We start from the raw sequence: 20,077 nt of genomic DNA, 5'->3' as shown, positions 1-20,077 counted from the left end.
CTTCCTTCCTTCCTTCCTTCCTTCCTTCCTTCCTTCCTTCTTTTCTTCTTTCCTCTCTCAAAGCTGCCTTCAAGTTCTAAATTTTATGACTATGATCCCTCTCATTGTAACTGTTTTAAAGTATGCCATCAAAGAAAGAGTTAAAGTACTTGGGAAGAAAGACAGACCATTCCCTTTTTACATTAGTTGTGGCCTTGAACTACTATCCAGGATGCATGCATTCTTTTGATCTATGAATGTGATTTTCATTCCGGTCTACTTAGACTTTTTCACTCTTGCTTACAGTTTGTTCCTGTCAGGTCTTGAGGTAGTAAAAAAAATTCTTGCTCTAGGGGTCTGCTGTTGTCTAATTGGCACCTGAACTTGTCTCTTTTTGTGCTACAGTCTTGGCTGGTGATATATCCATTTGACTGCTTCTGTAATTATCACACCATGGTTAGCTTGCCTGGAACAGAGCCAGCTGGCAGGCTCTATAGTTTATCCATAGAGACAGCTCAGTGCTTTACACGTTGGAATCAGCAGCAGAGTTGTTGGCCTGTTTCTACAAGCACCCTGCCCAGGGTCAAGGCACTGACTGGGAATTTAATGAGGCCCTTGAGGATATGCTGCCCTCACTTTCTCTAGGCCCCTACATTTCCAGGAGAAGCTACTGTAACACTTGGTCCCACAGGATTTCCAGAAGTTCAAAAGCATACACACCACCAAACAAAGCTACAGTGAGAATTATTTCTAATAAATGAAATCTTTTAGGATGAACTTGCATTAATAAACGAGAATGTTGAGACAGTTGCTAAAATGTGGTCTCAAAATTCGAATGTTTTATCTCCTAAGACACTCAACTGAATGAACATATTTGGTAAGAGTTCTCAGCATTTCTGGGTTACTCAGGGACATGTCCAAACCTTAGCTATCTGTCTTAGGTCGAAGCAGTTCAAAGACAGGTTTGGGGATTTCCAAGTTCTAGAATCATAGCAGAATTTAGTATAAGGTCAATTTTGTTTCAGGCTATAGAGAGCTATGTCTTGTTACTCATTAGCTAATTGCTTCTTGGACATTTCAAACCAGGCATCTTAGATGTCAAGCACAGCATGTTCAAAATGGAACTCATCATCTCCACTCCTAGCTTGAACCCATCCATCTTCCAAACTTCCCTATTTCTCTCAAGGGTACTACTATTATTGTCATTGAGGCACTGAGGCAATGAAAAGAGTGTTGGTCTTGGACTTAGGAAGACCTGAGTTGGGATTACAATTTCTCAGTCAGTACACAGTATCCAAGTAAAGTCTTCTTTCAACTTGACTCCAGGTGGTCTCTCAGATTCCCTGGATCCCCTTCCATGGTCCCCCATTGATCTATCAAGGAATCTGGTAGAATCTTATTAGAATAAAGCGACATAATTCACTATATCCTTTGACTTTACATTTTCTTTGGGGGGGGGGGGGAGAATTGGGTGGAATGTGATGGGACTAAACCTGGCTATTCATTGGTCTAGGGAACCATCAATGAAGAAAATCTTATGTCAGTATACGTCAGCTTCTTCTCTACAAGAGTTTGAAAGAATTGTCTGTCATTGAGAAGTTAAATGACTTACCTAAGGTCACACAATTAATATGTGATATAGGCAGGACATAAAGTTTCATCTCCTTAATATCAAGTACTATTCTCAAGAAAGACATCAGGCTGCATTTCTTGGCAAAAGATGGAAAAAGCCATATTAGACATTCTCCTTGACCATCAGTTTTCCTATAGAAGACTAGGACTTGAGCTGAGCTGTAGTAGGAGCAGAAGGGAAGGTTGGTATCTCTTTCAACTACAGTGGGAAGGCCTCTTTGATCTGTCCCAAATTTGAAGTGGGTTATTGAACTAATTACTTATTTTTTTAGCATGTCACCATATGATGATATCCTTGGGAAATCCTAAAGATAACTAAAAAGTTAGTTGACACAATAATTTTAGCAAAGTATCAGGATATCAAATAAATCCATATAAATCATCAGTATTTCTGTATACCACAAACAAAACCCTGCAAGAAGAGGTATTAAAGGATACCCAATTTAAGATAATTTTACACTAGACAGTATAATCTACCTAGGGGTACACCTGCCAAAACAAACCCAGGAATTATATGAACAAAATCATAAAAAATTTTTTCTATCAGTAAAATTAGATTCATATAATTGGAGAAATATTAATTTTTCATGGGTAGTCAGGACCAATATAATAAAATGATGATTTTACCTAAACTAACATATATTCAATTCTATCCCAAATAAGTTATCAAAAATATTTTACTGGATTAGAAAATATAATAACAAAATTCATTTGGAATGATGAAAAGTAAAGAATATCAAGGGAACTGATAAAAATGTATAGGAAGGAAGTTTTGCTGTACTAGATATTAAACTATATTATAAGGCAGTAATTATCAAACCTATCTGATAACAGCTAAGTGAAATAGAAAGGAAGATCAGTGGAACAGAGTAGACATGTAATTTACAGCAGCAAGTAAATATAGCAAACTTATATTTGACAAATGTAAAGAATTAAGATTTTGGTATAAGAATTAATTATTTGGTAACACTTGTTTGGAAAACTGGAAAGCAGTCTGACAGAAATTGGGCATAGACCAATATCTTACACCATTTGCCAAGATAAGTCAAAGAGGATACATGTACCAGAAACAAAGAGAGCTGTTACAAGAAAATTTGAAGAGCATGGAACACATTACTTATCAGACTTATGGATAGGTGAACAATTTATGCATAAAGAAGAGATAGAGAGGAGAATGAAATGTTTAGTGGATAATTTAAATTACATTAAATTAAAAGTTTTTGTATAAATAAAACTAAGGTAGCCAAGATGAAAAGGAAAGCAGAATTGGGGGAAATGTTATGGATACTTTCTCAGATAAAAATCTCATGTCTCAAATATATGAAGAACTTTTTAAATTGTATAAGTTATTTTAGATGGGGTATCTCTTATTATCTATTCTTACAGAGTTTTATTTGGTATACATAAAAATGCTGATGATTTATGTGGGTTTACTTTCTATCCTGGTACTTTGCTAAACTTATTGTTTCAATTAACTTTTTAGTTGAATATTTAGGATTTTCCAAGTATATCATTATATAGTCTGCAAATGAGATAGTTTTCTTACACCATTGCTCATTCTGATTCTTTCCATTTTTTCTTCTTCTCTTACTGCTATTGCTAGGATTCCAAGTATAATACTGAATAGTATTGATGACAGTGGGCATCCTTGTTTCACACCTATTCTTACTGGGAAGGCTTCTAGCTTATTCCCATTGCAAGTAATACTTGCTGGTGGTTTTAGGTAAATGCTTCTTATGAATTTAAGGAAAACTTCATTTATAACTATGCTTTCAAGTGTTTTTAATAGAAATGAATTTTGTACTTTATCAAAAGCCTTTTCTGCATCTGTTATAATAATATGATTTTTATTATTGACAAAAATATCTACATAATAAATTGCAATAATAGTTTCCTCATGTTAAACTAACTATCCCTGAATTCCTGATATAAACCAAGTTGGTCATCTTGTACAATCTTTGTCATATATTGTTGTAATCTCCTAGCTAAAATCTTATTTAGGATTTTTGCACCCATATTCCTTAATGAAATTGACCTATAATTTTTTTCAGCATCTATCATATTTCTTTCATAAAAGAGTTTGATAGGTCCCCTTCTTTGTGTTTTATTCCAAATAATTTATTTAATATTGGAATAAGTTGGATTTAAAATATTTGATATAATTCATTTGTAAGTGTATCTGGTCCTAGTGCTTTTTTCTTAGGAAGTTCATTTATGGCTTGTTCAATTTCTTTTTCTAAAAAGTTCTATTGAGATGCTCCCTTACCTCTTCTGCTAATCTTTTTTTTTTTGTAAATATTCTCCCATCTCACTGCAATTGTTAAATTTATTGACATATAATTGGACAAAATAATTGCTTTAGTTTCACCTTGATTAGTGGTTTCATCCTTTTCATTTTTAATACTGGTGATTTGGTTTTCTTCTCCCTTTTAAAAAATCATATTAACAAATGGTTTTTCTATTTTATTTTATTTTTTATAAAACCAACTCCAAGTTTTATTTATTAATTCAATGATTTTCCTATAATCAAGTTTTTAATCTGACTTTTAATTTTTAGGGTTTCAATTTAGTATTTAATTGGGGATTTTAAATTTGTTCTTTTTGTACTTTTAAAAAAAGTATACACTATTTATTGGTCTGCTCTTTCTCTATTTTATTGTTGTAACATTTAGGGATATAACTCTGATACTTTTGCTGTATCCATAGGTTTTGATATGCTGTGTTATTATTACCATTCTCTTTAATGAAATTATTGATTGTTTCTATGATTTGTTCTTTGACCCACCCATTCTTTATTATTAGATTGCTCTGTTTCCCATTGGTTTTAGTCTATTCTGTTGTCCCTTATTAAATATAATTTTTATTGCATTGTGATCTGAAAAGGATTCATTTAATATTTTTGCTTTTCACTATAAAATTTATGCTATAAAATATAATCAATCTTTGTAAATACCACTTAGAAAAAGGTATGTTTATTTTTGGTTAAATTTATCTAGTTCTGAGAGGGGAAGATTGAAGTCCCCCATTATTATAGTACTACTGTCTATTTCAACCTGTAACTAATTTAATTTTCTTTTAAAAATTTGGATGCTACAGCATTTGGTGCATATAGGTTTGTACTGATACTCCATCACTGTCTATGGTACCTTTTATTATAAGGTAACTACCTTATAATAAGGTACCTCCTTATTTAAGCTTCCTTAATTGACACAAAAACAAAGGTCAAAGTCCTCCACCCCTAGGTCACGTTGTCTTAATATCCTTAATCAAAAAGTCCTCTTCTTTCTTAATTGAAGTCCTTAACTCAATCATCTAAATATAAAGGTCAGAGTTCTCCACCCCTAGGCCACAGTAAATCATGATTTTCTCAGTTTCATTAAAAACCCAAAGAGAGGTCTTTTCATCTTGACTCAAGGCAGGCTCTCAGCTTCCATCATTCCTCTTCCACAGACCCAGCTCCTGTCTGAATCTATCCAACTGCCACCTGGGTTCAAAGGCAGACAAGCTCTCAATTCTTTTTCCAGATTCTTGTGCAGTTCATGTTTCATATTGAATCCCACAGTGTCTGGTCCACCTCAAGTCCTTCACAGTTTCTGTTCCTGGGAAGACAGCTTAACAAAACCAAACTAGCATTCGTGAACATTGCCGGAATCCTCATCAATTCAATTTCTGCCTGTGAAATCAATATAGACCCAACAACAAGGTCTGAGGGATCAACACAAATCATCAGTATAGTTCCTGGGCCTCTGAAAACATCATCAAGATGCTCTTCCAGGATTTATGCAAATATACACCAAGAAAATCCTTTCAGGATTTCTGAACCAGCAGCAAGGTCACAGAGCTTCTGTTACAGCACTGTCCTCCATCAGCAGAAGAATCTGACAAAGTAACATCAAAATAGACAGACAAAGTACCAACACCAAGGCCATGCCTCCTCCCAGTTCTCCTCTCTTCTCATTTCTTCTCAATTCTCAGTTCAGTCCTCAGTTCTCATTTCTTTTCTCAGTTCTTTTCAGTTCTCAGTTCAGTTCTCAGTTCTCTTCTCTCTTTCCAGCAGTAGTAGCCCAGCCTCTAGATGCTCACTCCCAGAAGTTCTGGCGCCTCTCAGCTTGGGCTTTTCATTATGTACAGTATTATCTCCTCCCTGTTCTGCCCCTTCCTCTCACTTCAACAACTCCATCCCACTGTGGAATTCACAAGTTCTGGGTCTTAATGCTTGACAAAATTATGAACTTGAAACTAAGTATCTGTTAGCTTGCCAATACAAGGGGCATGGAAGATCTTCAAATTCCATCACTATTACACCTCTCCAACTTTCTAGTAGGGCAAGATAGATTTCTATACCCCAGTGTCTATATATGTTATTTCCCAGTTGCATGTAAAAAACCAATTTTTTTAACCTTTGTTTTTAAACTTTGATTTCTAGATTCTTTCCTTTCTTCACTCCTCACCCACCCCCACTAGGAAGATAAGCAATTAAATATCTGTTGTACATGTGTAGTTACCCAAATAATTTCCATAATTGTTATATTGTGAAAGAATAACAATATTTCCCTCCGTCCTATCCCACCTCCCACATATTCTGTTTTCTACTTTGACTCTGTCCCTTTCAAAAGAGTGTGCTTCTAACTACCCTCTCTCCCAATCTGCCCTCCCTTCTATCATCCCCCATCTTATCCCCTTTCCCCCTTTTTCCTGTAGTGTAAGATACTGAATTGAATGTGTGTGTTATTCTCTCCTTAAGCCAAATTCAATGAGAGTAAAGTTGACCCATTCCCTTTTGCCTTCCTGCTCTTCCCCTCCACTGTAGCAGTTTACTCTTGCCTCTTTTATATGAGAGAATTTACCCTATTCTATCTCTCCCTTTCCCCTTCTCCCATTATATTCCTCTCTCACCTCTTAATTTTATTTTTTAGATATCATCCCTTCCTATTTAACTGATCCTGTGCCCTCTATGTATTCATGTACACACTCACATATATATTTATATACATATACACTCTCCTATATAAACATATCTATGTATGTATACAAATATATACATATGTATTCCCTTCAACTATCCTCATACTGATAAAAGTCTCATGAGTTACAATTATTGTTTTTGCATGAAAGAATGTAAATAGTTCAACTTTAATAAGTTCCTTATGATTTCTTTTTCCTGTTTACCTTCTGATGTTTCTTGTGTTTGAAAGTCAAATTTTCTTTTTCAGCTCTGTTTTTTTTCATCAAAAATGCTTCAAAGTCCTCTATTTCATTGAATGAACATATTTTCCCCTGAAGCATTATACTCAGTTTTGCTGGGTAGGTGAGTCTTTCTTGGTTTTAATCCTAGCTCCTTCGACCTCTGGAATATCATATCATATTTATTCCAAGCTCTTCAATCCCTTAGTATCGAAGCTGCTAGATCTTGTGTTTTCCTGATTGTGTTTCTGCAATACTCAAATTGCTTCTTTCTGGATGCTTGTAACATTTTCTCCTTGACCTGGGAACTCTGGGATTTGGCTATAATATTCCTAGGAGTTTTCTTTTGGGGATCTTTTTCAAGAGGTTGATTGGTGAATTCTTTCAATTTCTATTTTGCCCTCTGGTTCTAGAATATCAGGGCAACTTTCCTTGAAAATTTCTTGAAGGATGTTTTCCAGGTTCTTTTTTTGATCATGGCTTTCAGGTAGTCCAACAGTTTTAAGATTATCTCTTCTGGATCTATTTTCCAGGTCAGTGGTTTTTCCAATGAGATATTTCACATTGCTTTTTATTTTTTTCATTTGTTTGGATCTGTTTAAGAGTATCTTGATTTCTCATAAAGTCATTAGCTTCCATTTGGTCCAATCAAATTTTGAAGGAATTATTATCTTCAGTGAGTTTTTGAAATTCCTTTTCCATCTGGGCAATTTGACTTTTTAAGGCATTCTTCTCCTCATTGGCTTTTTGGGTCTCTTTTGCCATTTGAGCTAGTCTATTTTTAAAGGTGTTATTTTTTTTCAGTATTTTTGAGGGTTTTTAGCAGGCTATTGACTTGCTTTTCATGATTTTTTTATATCATTCTCATTTTTCTTCCCAAATTTTCTTCTATTTCTCTTACTTGATTTTCAAAATCCTTTTTAAGCTCCTCCATGGCCTGTAATCAGTTTATATTTTTCTTGCAAGCTTTTGATGTAGGAGTTTTGACTTCATTGACTTCTTCTGGCTCCTCCTTTTTGTCCCCCCAAAAAGCTTCTATGATCTGATTGTGCTTCCTCTGCTTGCTAATCTTGCCAGCCAATTACTTGACTTTTGACCTCTTTACCAAGGTAGAGCTGTGCTTCCAAAGTGGAGAGCTATGTCCCAAATTGCTGGAGTTTTCACAAATGTTGTCAGAGGTCTGAGGAGGGTGCCCTCTCTGCAGGCAGCCTAAGCTCTGGCACACTGCCACACACCCCAGGACCACCACCCAAGACGACTATTCAGATCCAAGAAGGTCAAAGCAAGATCAATTACCTTCTGAATGGTCTCTTGGTGCCTTTGTGATCTGCAGGCCAGGAGCTCCAGAGGCAGCCACTTGGCAGTAGTTGCACCAGACCAGTTGCCACCACCCCTAGCCCTGGGAGCAAGGGCTCAACTGTACTATTCTGTCACCATGTTCCAACAGAGCTCCCCACTGACCTTTTACTTTCTATTTGGGGTTTATTGGTTTAGAAGGATGGAAACTGCAGTAGCTGCTGGTGATTCATTCTCCTGAAGTCTGCTCTGGCCAGTCTGTGCCACTGGTCAGGGCTGGCCTGAGTCTCACACGGGACTGAGTGTGGCTCCCAGCTTGTTGTGATAGACCCTTCCTGTCAGCCTGCCAGGCTGCCTTTAACAGGAAATTTGTCTCTCTCTGTCATTTTGTGGGTTCTGTAGCTCTAAAATTTGTTTAGAGTCATATTTTACAGCTATTGGAGGTGGTTTGAGCAGGAGCCCATGTCAAGTTCCTGCCTCTGCTCCACCATCTTGGCTCTGCCCCTCAAGTCTTTTAAAAAGTTCTTCCAAGAACCGTTTTTGGGCTTCTGACCATTTAATGTTTTTCTTTGAGGTAGTAGCGGCTTTAAAAAAAATTTCACTACCTTCCTCTGCTATGAACCCAGATTTTCTCAATCCCCACAGTAGCAGTCTATGTTTCTTCTTTGCTTACTCATTTTTATTTATTTTTAGCAGCTTATTATAATCAGGTTCTAGTTCCTGGGTGTTAGCAATGGTGCCCCTGGCCTCAGGTCCTTCTTACTGTTATTTTCTGAACTCTGTCTGGGGGCTAACTTAGGGAGCTCCTCTCTAACCCTAAATCATTGCTAGTGCCCTGAGCTGAGCTGTGCTGCAAACATTCTTGTTCCCAGTGGTCCCTCCCATGGTTGTAAACTTCAGCTCTCTTCTCTGTTCTGGAATGGAAACCAGGGACAGCCCTCCTGCAAGTGCTTACAGTGAGCAAGATCCCCAGTCCTCTGCTACTGCACTCACCCTTGTTCTTTCTCTTCCACAGACTGTGGTCAACACAACTGGGCCTGGTATCCTGAGACAGCTAAGGGTTCTTCAATTTTCCCCTGTTCAGTTGTTCCACCTCCATATTATCAATGAGGTGGGAGCTCCTGAAGCCTAGGTTACTTCTCACCCAGCTCTCCCCAGGGCTTACTGTTTGTTGATTTAGAGGAGTGGGCCTGGAGGTGTTTGTTCTTCTATGGGGCCAAAGCTCTGCCCCTAGAGTTTCAGTCTTTCCTGAGATGTTCTCAAGTTGGTTTAGGAACTCACTTTATGAACTATTTTACTCAGATTTTCATTTATTTTTGCTTCTCCAAGTTCACTTTGAGATGATATTCTGTCTTGTTTGTTGGGGAAAATTTGGAAAGCCTAGAATTTCTGACATATTCCACTGTCTTCCCAGAATCTTTTCTAAAATAATTCTTAAGAATTAATTTAGATCTAGAAAAATATAGAAAAACTTGGACTTATGAAAGATGTTATCCATTGTCAGAGAAACAGAGGAAAAGCAAGTATAGCATGGTCTTACTTAGAGGAATATGAAAGTATATGTCTATATAGCAGTACGAGTATAGATATCTAAGGATATATATGCACATGTAATACATTTATGTGCATACATATATACACATGTGTGTATATATGTATATGCACATATGTATATGCTTAATTATAGCCTTCTTAGAGGAGGAGGGGGAGGGGAAGGAGGAAAAGGACAAAGTAAAAAGTGAGCAGCCGGGAACAAAAGAAAACTTACAAGGAAGAAAAGAAAATATGGACTGCTCTGAACACAATGTGTAGTATTTATTCTATAGGCTTTCTTGAATGGAAATTTATTGCTGTATAATTTGAATCCTCTTATGTTCTGCTGTGCATATGCAACATTTTTTTTCTTTTCTTAATTTGTATTTAAGTTTTAGTATTTAAGCTAAAAATAAATTAGTAAAAAAAAGAATTAATTTAAAAATTACATTCAAAGTTAATGTTTTTCCCAGATAAAAATTCATAGTAGGAATTGGTTTGGATTAATTAGGTGATCAAGGATAACGATGGGGACAAGATGGCTTAGAATCAAAATGACTTGGGTCCCCGTAGCCATGACCTCAGATCCTCAGGTAGCACAAGTCAAAATCAATTTGATACACTTTCAAAGTTTAAAAATCTGCATTGAATTGTTATAACTCAAGGGATATTTTGTTCTAGTGTCAAACCAAGTAAAGCTTTGTGTGAAGAGAACATACATATTTCACAGTCTTTCATAAATATAAGGCATGTCTCATTGTTAGACACTTAGGATCATGGACAGATTTTGTCATCACATGCAAATGTTCATGAATTTATTTGTTATGACATTGACATAAATATGTTTGAACATATGATATAGTAACTTCATGCTAGAAGAATAAGTAGCTGTGTGGCAAAGGTCAATTATAATAACAAGTAATGAAAACATGAAATACAATATTAAAAACATTCCTGCCAGCAACTGAACTTGACTCTGAAATATGCTAAAGCAATATGGAAAGGGCACATGCCTAAATGCCTAAAGATGTTCATGGGGTGCAGATTTATACAAGGATGCAGCCCAGTTGCTACATGGAGAATAGTTAATTTGCTTTAAAAAAAGGAAAAAAATGGGAAATGTTTGCTTTTTCAAATGCATACTGTACATTTTATTATGAGCCCACCAGCTTGTTGAAGAAAGGCTCAACAGTCATTTATTTTTCACTTGTCTTAAGCTGTGAAATGCTAAATACTGAGGCCTGGGGAATGGGAGAAGTAAAAGATAAGCAATTCTTGGGTATTTCCTTCAGGAGGCACCTACCACTTTTTGCCCAAAATAATAGCAACAAAATAATAGACGCTTAAGGTACAAAAAGTTTTACTTAAAGTTCATTACTGTAGTAGTTGGACTACATCTTATATATGCATATATTCATATATACATATCTACATGTGCACATATATTAATATATATTCTTGACAACTTAGCCAACATGGCCATTGAAAACAATAATAAGCAGTTAAGATTATAACAAGTGGAAGCATTTCATAGATAAAGTAGAGAAGGTAGGAAAACACAAAATATCATTTTAGTTCATTTAATCCTAAAACAGTTACATTATTTATAACATCAAAGTGAATTCCATCATTTAAGAGAGAGTATTTCAAACTTCAGATGTTTCCCTCCCCCCATATTTAGAGTTCTCAATATAGACCCCAAGATTTTCTTTTTTCTTTTTCTATTTCTTTTTTTTTGGGGGGGAAGGTAGGGCAACTGGGGTTAAGTGACTTGCCCAAAGTCAACGGCTAGTTTTTTGTGTTATGTCTGAGATCACATTTGAACTCAGGTCCTCCTGACTCCAGGGCTGCTGCTGTACTCACTATGTCACCTAGAGGCACCCCCAAGATTTTCTTAAAGGACCTTTTCCTATAGGGCTTGATTTCTTAGTTGCCAATAGCAACTGCAGAATATATACCAACTTGTTTTCTTAGCTCAGTAAAATCTCAGTTAACTAGAAATTCATTAACTAGAATAAAACTAACATTTTCCTTTTTTCTTTATCACTACATATTAATTTTGTTCAAAAAAGCAATTCTTTAAACAAGTTGGTAAAAATGTTTCTAGCAAAAGAACAGAAATGATGACTAGGTTGTTTTTTTAAGGTCCATGCAGCCTTAGCCCAATTTACTATATCATCTATCTATCTGCCTATAGGTATAATGATATCCATTAATTATTGATGTTCAAAATAAGAACATTAAATCAAAATTACTCATTTTTAGAGAAAGATTAACTTCTTTGGAAGTATTTCTAATAATAGAATTTGAAATAAAATGGGCTTTTAGTTTAATTCAGTTAAACAAAACATAAATAGTTCAACCATAGGGTCATAGAGCTGGAAAGAAACTTATAGATCATTAAGTCCAGCACCTTCATTTATAGATCATTATGATTCATTTGGGTTTCACTGAATTTAATGATTGAGTTAAAGACTCCCATTTGAATGTCTAGCATTTCTTATGGCAGATTTGACACATTCACAAATATGTAAATGCATTGGTGATTTCATTGATGTGATTATTCCCTCCAGTTACACAGACCATAATCCATCCATCCATCCATTCATCCATCCCTACATCCATCCATCCATCCATCCATCCATCCATCCATCCAAACTTTATCCATATCATATAATTTCTTAAATTCATGTGGGGAGGAGGGAGTCCAACACTAATACTGAAGGGTCTTTCTTTCTCTTGATATCATAGGAATTAACAATGAAATATGTAGCTTATTCAGTGCTTATTCCTTTCTTTCTCTTTTGCTCATACATTTTTTCAGTAGCATTCTTTACCTCTTCCTCCTCTCCATCTCCTCCATCATCAATTTCAACAATGCACTCTATAACCACTTGGTGTCACTATAGTGTTCAAGTCTCGATGTTCTAGTTTCTGCTCCTCTCTCCCCAATTCAAAGCTACCCCAGGTCTTTTCCAAAAACAAAAACAAACAAAATAACAAACAAGGGAACAAAAAACCCTCCCTCCTCCAAAGGTGGTATATTTGTGGGGTCAGATGCATGAGCAATGTCTCCCTCCCTAATTCCAACCTCAGAATTCTTGGTCTGGGTTCAGATCATTCTACTCTCCAGAAACAAATACTATGATGATGCCAACGATGATGATGGTGATGATGATGATGATGATGATGATGGTGGTGAGGATGATGATGATGATGATGATGATGACAGCAAGAACCAAGACTCCTTATGGACTCACTAGGACTAACCTACAATTCCTGGATGGATACTACAGAAAACAATAACATTCCATGGATTGAAACCATGCAACAATAATAGAAGTATATTATGAAAAGATGTACCTTTGTTTCAGGAAGAAGCTTGGGGTTATTAAAATAACTTTGTAATTCCTTAAAGGAAATCTAACATGCTCTTCTCCTCCTATTCAATTCTGGGATTAATTCCCTGACCATTGGCATCATTTTTTTCCTTTATTGACAAACCCATAAAACAAAGCAAAAAACAGATATATCTTATTCATTCTGGGCCATTCCCATAAATATGAAGATTAAATTATTTTCCCTTATTTTCATTTTTAATCTTTTCACTTGAAGTTTTTACCAATATGCTGATGCTCAATCTGATCCATTATTATGATTCTATCTTTGACTGTGACTAGCTGTGAGACACTGGGGAAGTCACTTAATCTCACTGGGTCTCAGTCTCTTTATCTCTAAAATGGATTTAATCACTTGTAAGGTCCATTTCAGCTCTAAATGTATTATCCCACATTGAAGCAGCTGTGGATTCTCAAAGTTTATGCCAGTGAAAAGCAAGCTTTGTCTGGTAGGACACAGAGAGATAATAAGACTGCATAAATGGACCTTAGTGACATAGTTTGTGCTTGTTGTTGGACAATCAGCCTGTGAGAGCCTCTTCATAGAAGGATTGGCTATGGGATGGTTAATGCATTAAGCCAGTTGCTAAGATATGGAGGTCCTATGATCTTTATTAATTGAGGGAGCATTCACATTAATAAAATGTGAATAAAAAATAAAATTCACATTAATAAAATCTGAAGTATAGACAATCTTTACCACTTCTAAGAAATATTCCTTTTAGCCTTGAAGGTCCTATGAGGAATGCTATTTTTGATCTAGATATGATAGAAATCACAACATTCACAGGTCAAAGTGACTATAATTACACTTAAGAATTTAGTTGTCCTCTATTTTTAACTCATACATCAGGCAAATGACTTTTTCCCTAATATTCTGGGTCCCCTAGATCCTTTATATAAATGACAAAATATGTTTAACCACTTCAAGGGGAGAATACCAAGTCAGAGTTGGTGAATAATTTTAATCTATTTTCCCTGGATAGCTGTGTGAGTGTGAGTGTAAGAGTGTGAGTGTGAGTGTGAGTGTTGAAAGCACACAAAAAGCTAGAGAACTGGCTTTCTATCCTAGAAGGGAGGAAGGGGTAAACCTGGCATAACCTAGAGCTGCAAGGAACTCTTAGACTTAGATTGCTAGCGTGAGGGCTGTTGGTTCTCTGAGCACTCTTAATGTATTCAAAAGCCTGCCTACCTGTAGTTTTCTTTCTTGGGTGGTGGAGCAAGATAGGGGTAGGTATGAATTGAGATATTCATACTCGGCCTTTGTTTGCAGAACAGGGTAAAAGTGTGTTGGAGGTTTTTTTTTTTAAAACTACATGAAATGAATTCTTAATAATTTTAAGGAGTCTTTTTAACTTGGACATGTTGTAATTCCTTGTATATTAATCTGCTTGTTGAATAGGAGTGGGGAAGCAAAGGACTTTAATTGCAAATTGCAATTTGCAAAAGGACTTTAATTATCTATGGTCCTAAACTCACTTTACAACTTGAATAAATTAATTTCAACATGAAAAAAAAAAAGGTAAGGAATGACTCCGGATTTTCAAAGGCCATAAAAACTCTGGAAAGTCCTCCAAAGTTGAAAGGACTTTGAGTATTGGCTCAGTATTAGTGTGTGTGTGTGTGTGTGTGTGTGTGTGTGTGTGTGTGTGCACGTGCTCAATGAGTATTTTTACTTAGGCAGATATAGAGATGTTTATTACCTAAAGATTTTACATAGGAATCTTTGTGACAATTGCAAATCACTAAGCCTATTTACTAATTTATAAGGTGTAATAAGAATGTAAATTTTGAAGATCTTCCCTGCCCCTAGGCTAATGTGCACCTGAAGCCTGGGGTGGGAGGCTTGTTTTTCAGTAGATACAATGTAATAAGAATGTAAATTTTAAAGATCTTCCCTGCCCCTAGGCTAATGTGCACCTGAAGCCTGGGGTGGGAGGCTGGTTTTTCAGTAGATACTTCTTGATTGGCCAGTGAGTCAATAAGGTTGTTACATTCTCTGAGCCAGGAGAAGGCTATATAAGCCCTGATGTGTAGTTTTGTTTTGGGACTCACTTTGAGAAGTATTCTGTGATTTGATCTGAATTCTGGGAAGCCGTTGTTGAGAGTCCCCCGGCTTTGAAAAACCCAGAATGTGGAAACCCAGATGTTGACTGGGTATGGATGTAATGGTTGGACAGTTTGGAAATCTGTCTACTTGATGTTTCTGTCTTGATAATTATGCCTGTATACTTTGAGATTCAGGGTGCTGACCTTTTCTCCTGAACAAGGTAAACGATATATGTCTGACTGATTAAAGTAAGCTTGTTAACCCATTTTGAGTTCTTTCCTTTATCAAAGCAGATCCAAGAACCTGTGTGAGCAGGCACTCTGGGGACACTGGGGTGCTTGCTGCAACATAAGGTAATCCAGTCAACACTGGTAGTGTTGAAGGGAACTTTATTTGTGCCCTTAATGATGAAGTTACTGGTCATTAAATTATTGAAAAAGAACATTTGCCAAGTTTCCTTTTGAAATCCTTCTGAACCACTGACTGTGCTGATTGAGTTATACAGTCCAATTCGAATGTCTAGCATTTTTATTTGTTGATTTGATACATTCATAAATATGTACAGTATTGATGGGATTATCACTTTCAGTTATATAGACCACCATCTGTCCATCTGCCCATCCTCTGAAAACTTTGTCCATGTCCTCTCATAAATTCATGTGGGGAGGAGGGAGTCCTCTTTATCTTTGCAAGCTCGTATAATATTGGGACAGTGCACAATACTTGGCCTTGTTGTTATTATGTGATGCTATTTAAAGGAAATAAGTCACTTCTAATTTCATGTCAATGAATGTACTTTTCAGAATGTTAACCTTGCTCAACATGGAGAGTCTTATTTGTCACATCATCAGTGGTACTTGATAATTACTGAAATATTTTCCATTTCTGAATAAGCAGCAAGTTCCATTACCATGAGATGCAGATACATATGTACACACGCAAGTATTATAGTCACATGTGTTGGTGAATTCCATGAAACACAAGTACACACACGTGCAGAGCACGCACACACACACACACACACATGAGTGTACACCCACACACGCACTCACACACACCCCAAGCAACCTCTTAGTACAAAGCTGACTGGTCCAAACATTCTTCCATTCTGTTTCCATATTCAGATTCCTGCCTAATTACAAAAATATTGTTTAAATGTCAGTCACATGAGTTTTGGTTGCAGCTTCACTGCCATGTGTCTTATTCTCCTAGGATATCCTTATAATGAGGGTGAATCATCTTTGGGATATTTTCCTCTAGAAGAAGCATATTGAGTAAATCATCAACAAAATCAAGTAATGAAGCAAGAAACCCAGTCATGGTCCAATATTTATACCAATTTTTCTTTACTTAATTGGTGATTCATTTTACTTCAATTAAACATTTCTTAGGTACCTTCTCCATGCAAGAAACTGTGCTAAGAGCTGAAAGTACAAAGACTAAACCAAAACAGCACCTGCATTCCAGAAGCTTATATTCTATTTGAGATACATAAGTCAAATCAATTCAAAAAGCTTTAATTAAATGTCTCTATTTAATTAAATGTCTCTATCAGAGACTACCCTGGGTATTGAATATAGTGATTTTTTTTTCAAAAAAGAAATGGTCAAAGGATATGGACAAGCAGTTTTCAGAGGAACAAATTAAAGCTATCTATAATCATACAAAACTCTCTAAATCACTATTGATTAGAGAAATGCAAATTAAAACAATTCTGAGGTACCACATCACACCTATCACATTGGCTAATATGACAGAAAAGAAAAATGACAAATATTGGAGGGGATGTCAAAAAAAATTGGGGCACTAAAGCATTGTTGGAGGAGTTGTGAACTGATCCAACCATTCTGGAGAGCAATTTGGAACTATGCTCAAAGAGCTATAAAACTATTGCATATGCCACTCCTCTGTCTGTATTCCAAAGAGTTCATAAAAAGGGAAAAAGACCCACATGTACAAAAATATTTATAGCATCTCTTTTTGTGGTGGCAAAAAACTGGAAATTGAGGGAATGCCCATCAATTGGGGGAGTGTCCAAACAAATTGTGGTATATAAATGTAGTGGAATACTATTGTGCCATAAGAAATAAAAAGCAGGCAGATTTCAGAAAAACCTAGAAAGATTTATCTGAACTGATATTGAATGAAGTGAGCAGAACCAGAAGAATATTGTATACAGCAACAGCAACATTGTATGATGATCATCTATGATAGACTTAGCTCTTCTAAGCAATATAATGATCAAAGACAATTCCAACAAAGCTCATAATGGAAAATGCTAACCAGATCCAGAGGAATAACTATGGATTCTGAATGCAGATTGTATATTATTGTATTAATGTATACTATTTTAATTTTCTGGTGTTTTTTTTCCTTTTGTTTTGATTCTTTTTTTAAATGTGACTAATGCGGAAATATGTTTAACATGACTGCATGTATAACCTACATCAGATTGCTTGCTATCTTGGGGAAGAGTTAGGGGAGGGAGAAAATTTGGAACCCAGAATCTTACAAAAATAAATTTTGAAAACTATCTTTACATGTAATTGGAAAAAAAATACTATTAAGGTAAAAAGGAACAGTCTCTGCTTTCAAGGAACGTGTAAACAAATAAGCAAAAAATAAAAAGAACAATACATGATAAAAATTATTTACATTATCTAATTTCATCTGAAAACTTCTCATCCACCTTCTGTGGCTACAAATTTTTGAGGTAACTTATTTTTTCCATTACAAGAATACATCACAGTTATCCCCATTTTTTTTTGTACTCTATGGTCCACAAAGTGTTTTCCTCATAATAACTCAGTGAGATAAGCTATTGTATTATTATTATCCTATTCAGCAGATGAGGAAAATGAATCTCAGAAAATGTCAATGACTTGTCCTTGGTCACAGATGTAATATGTGTTTGAGCCTCTGACTTTAAGTCCCATCCTTTTTCCACTGAGGTTTTCTAGTTCCCATATGTGACTAGAAATATTGAGCAGAAATGAAGTTTATATGTGTTAGTAAATACTGAAATACTGGAGATGAAAAAGATAACATTTAGCTGTGTTAGTGAAATTAGCAAAGCATATAATTCATCCTCATATTTCCCTGTTCTGTCAATGAGCAGTTTTTCTGTACTTTCAATAACAACTAAAACTACACAAGTCTGTTCAGAAATAACTTTTTGCACACTTTGCTGTGCAAAACACAAAGATGATTATGTGGTCTTATAAAAGGTTTCTTCACTGGATGACCCAACATCCTGTGTGAAATGAATAATACATACCATTTACAGTACACTGATGCACATAGGAAGCAAATAGAATGTGAATGAATTTGGCCTTTTCTTCTGGAAGAGAATGTACTTTTAATAATACTATAATAAAATTTTCCATTCTTTCTCAGCATAGTAACTGAACTCAAATTTGACCATGTCTAGGATCCTTCCTTATCTAAGTGTATTAAGGGAACTTTTTTTCTGTCTAAATCTAACTCTCTTTTTACTCCCATGTAGTACTAAATTTGTAATACACACAGGTCTGGACCACAAAGGGCCACAGAAGTCATAGGATGGCAGGGTGAGGCCTCAGGGAATGTACGAATAGTCTTTTCAAAATATTAGCAGCAGCTTTAGCATAAAGTGGACTTAATCTCTAGATAAGTCTACTGTTGGTGGAATGAAGGATGTTGAGATGTGTTAGCTATGAGTAGGAGCTACAATGGAATGATCCAGCTTTCCATGGCAAGGAAGGGACCAATGGAATAAAAGAGAATTAGGTACCATTAGGAAAGGTCTGAAAGGAGAAGTAGATATTCCAGGGAGGTGGAATGTAAATTTCTCACTTCTACCACAACCTCAGGGCAGAAAGCTAAATGGCTCAAGAAAGGAGGCGAAGCTGGCCACTGTCTGGAATACAGAGTGGGCAGCAGGGAAAGGAGGGGCCAGGCAGATTGACAGAACTTTTTACAAAGCATCGAAGAGGGGTTAAATCTAGGACATTGAGGTTCAGAAAATGAGGGGAAGGTGGAATAATGCTCAGGAGTTTATAAAACCTAGAAATGACCATGTACTGACTCCCAATGAATGCTGACAGCTGATGTTTGTAGGACTTGCTTCTTGGACAAGGGAACTATCCCTCCTTCCAGTAAGTAAGCCAGGACCCCAGAAGATCAGTTCAGTAGTGCTATATTATTTGTTTCCCTGTTCTCAAACTTAGAGCAGGTCTTATCTGATGTGAAATTACATTACTGCTTTTTAATATGTCAGACCAAAAATTGTGTGAGGAGCCTCTGACCTAGATGCTTTCCATAGAGATGATCCTTCATACATAAGTATAAATACCACAAAGATTGAAGTCCTTCTCGCTGACAGATATTTGGACTTCATAATCAACAAAAAGAAAGGTCTTTTTTGAAATTTTGCCACATAGCTATAGCACTCATTTCATATCATCATTTTTGATAAACTTCATGGCCAAGTAGCTACACAGGGAAATGTTTGCAATAAATTCTTGAGATGCTATTTGTGGTCTTTGAATGTATTCAACCAACAAATATTTGTTATTACCATATGTCAAGCAATGTCCTAGGCACTGTGGGCTATGCAAATAGAAGTGACAGTTCCGTCCCACAAGGAGTTTACACAGCTTAATCTAGTTCTCATATTAAGAAAGTTTCTTGGGGATGGCTAGGTGACACAGTGAATAGAACACCAACTCTGGAGTCAGGAGGACCTGAGTACAAATCCGGCCTCACACAAAACACTTACAAGCCGTGTGACCTTGGGCAAGTCACTTAACACCAATTGCCCTGCCCTTCCCCCTCCAAAACAGCAAAAAAGAAAGAAAGAAAGAAAGAAAGAAAGAAAGAAAGAAAGAAAGAAAGAAAGAAAGAAAGAAAGAAAGAAAGAAAGAAAGGAAGAAAGGAAGAAAGAAAGAAAGAAAAAGAAAGGAAGGAAGGAAGGAAGGAAGAAAGAAAGAAAGAAAGAAAGAAAGAAAGAAAGAAAGAAAGAAAG

At 36.0% G+C, this 20,077-nt stretch overlaps 1 long non-coding RNA gene across 1 annotated transcript in view; it reads right to left on the bottom strand.

Moving 5' to 3' along the window:
- The window catches only part of LOC138147936 (uncharacterized), a 56,635-nt gene that overhangs the window by 33,492 nt on the left and 3,066 nt on the right, over nt 1–20,077 (bottom strand). The gene's annotated exons all lie outside the window — the stretch shown is intronic.

Source organism: Petaurus breviceps, unplaced genomic scaffold, assembly GCF_028583685.1.
Source record: "Petaurus breviceps papuanus isolate PSGF00001 unplaced genomic scaffold, PetGlider_PUasm1.0 90808, whole genome shotgun sequence".
NCBI lineage: Eukaryota > Metazoa > Chordata > Mammalia > Diprotodontia > Petauridae > Petaurus > Petaurus breviceps.
Note: the sequence above shows the minus strand (reverse complement) of the source record. Positions and strands in the feature narration are given on the sequence as shown.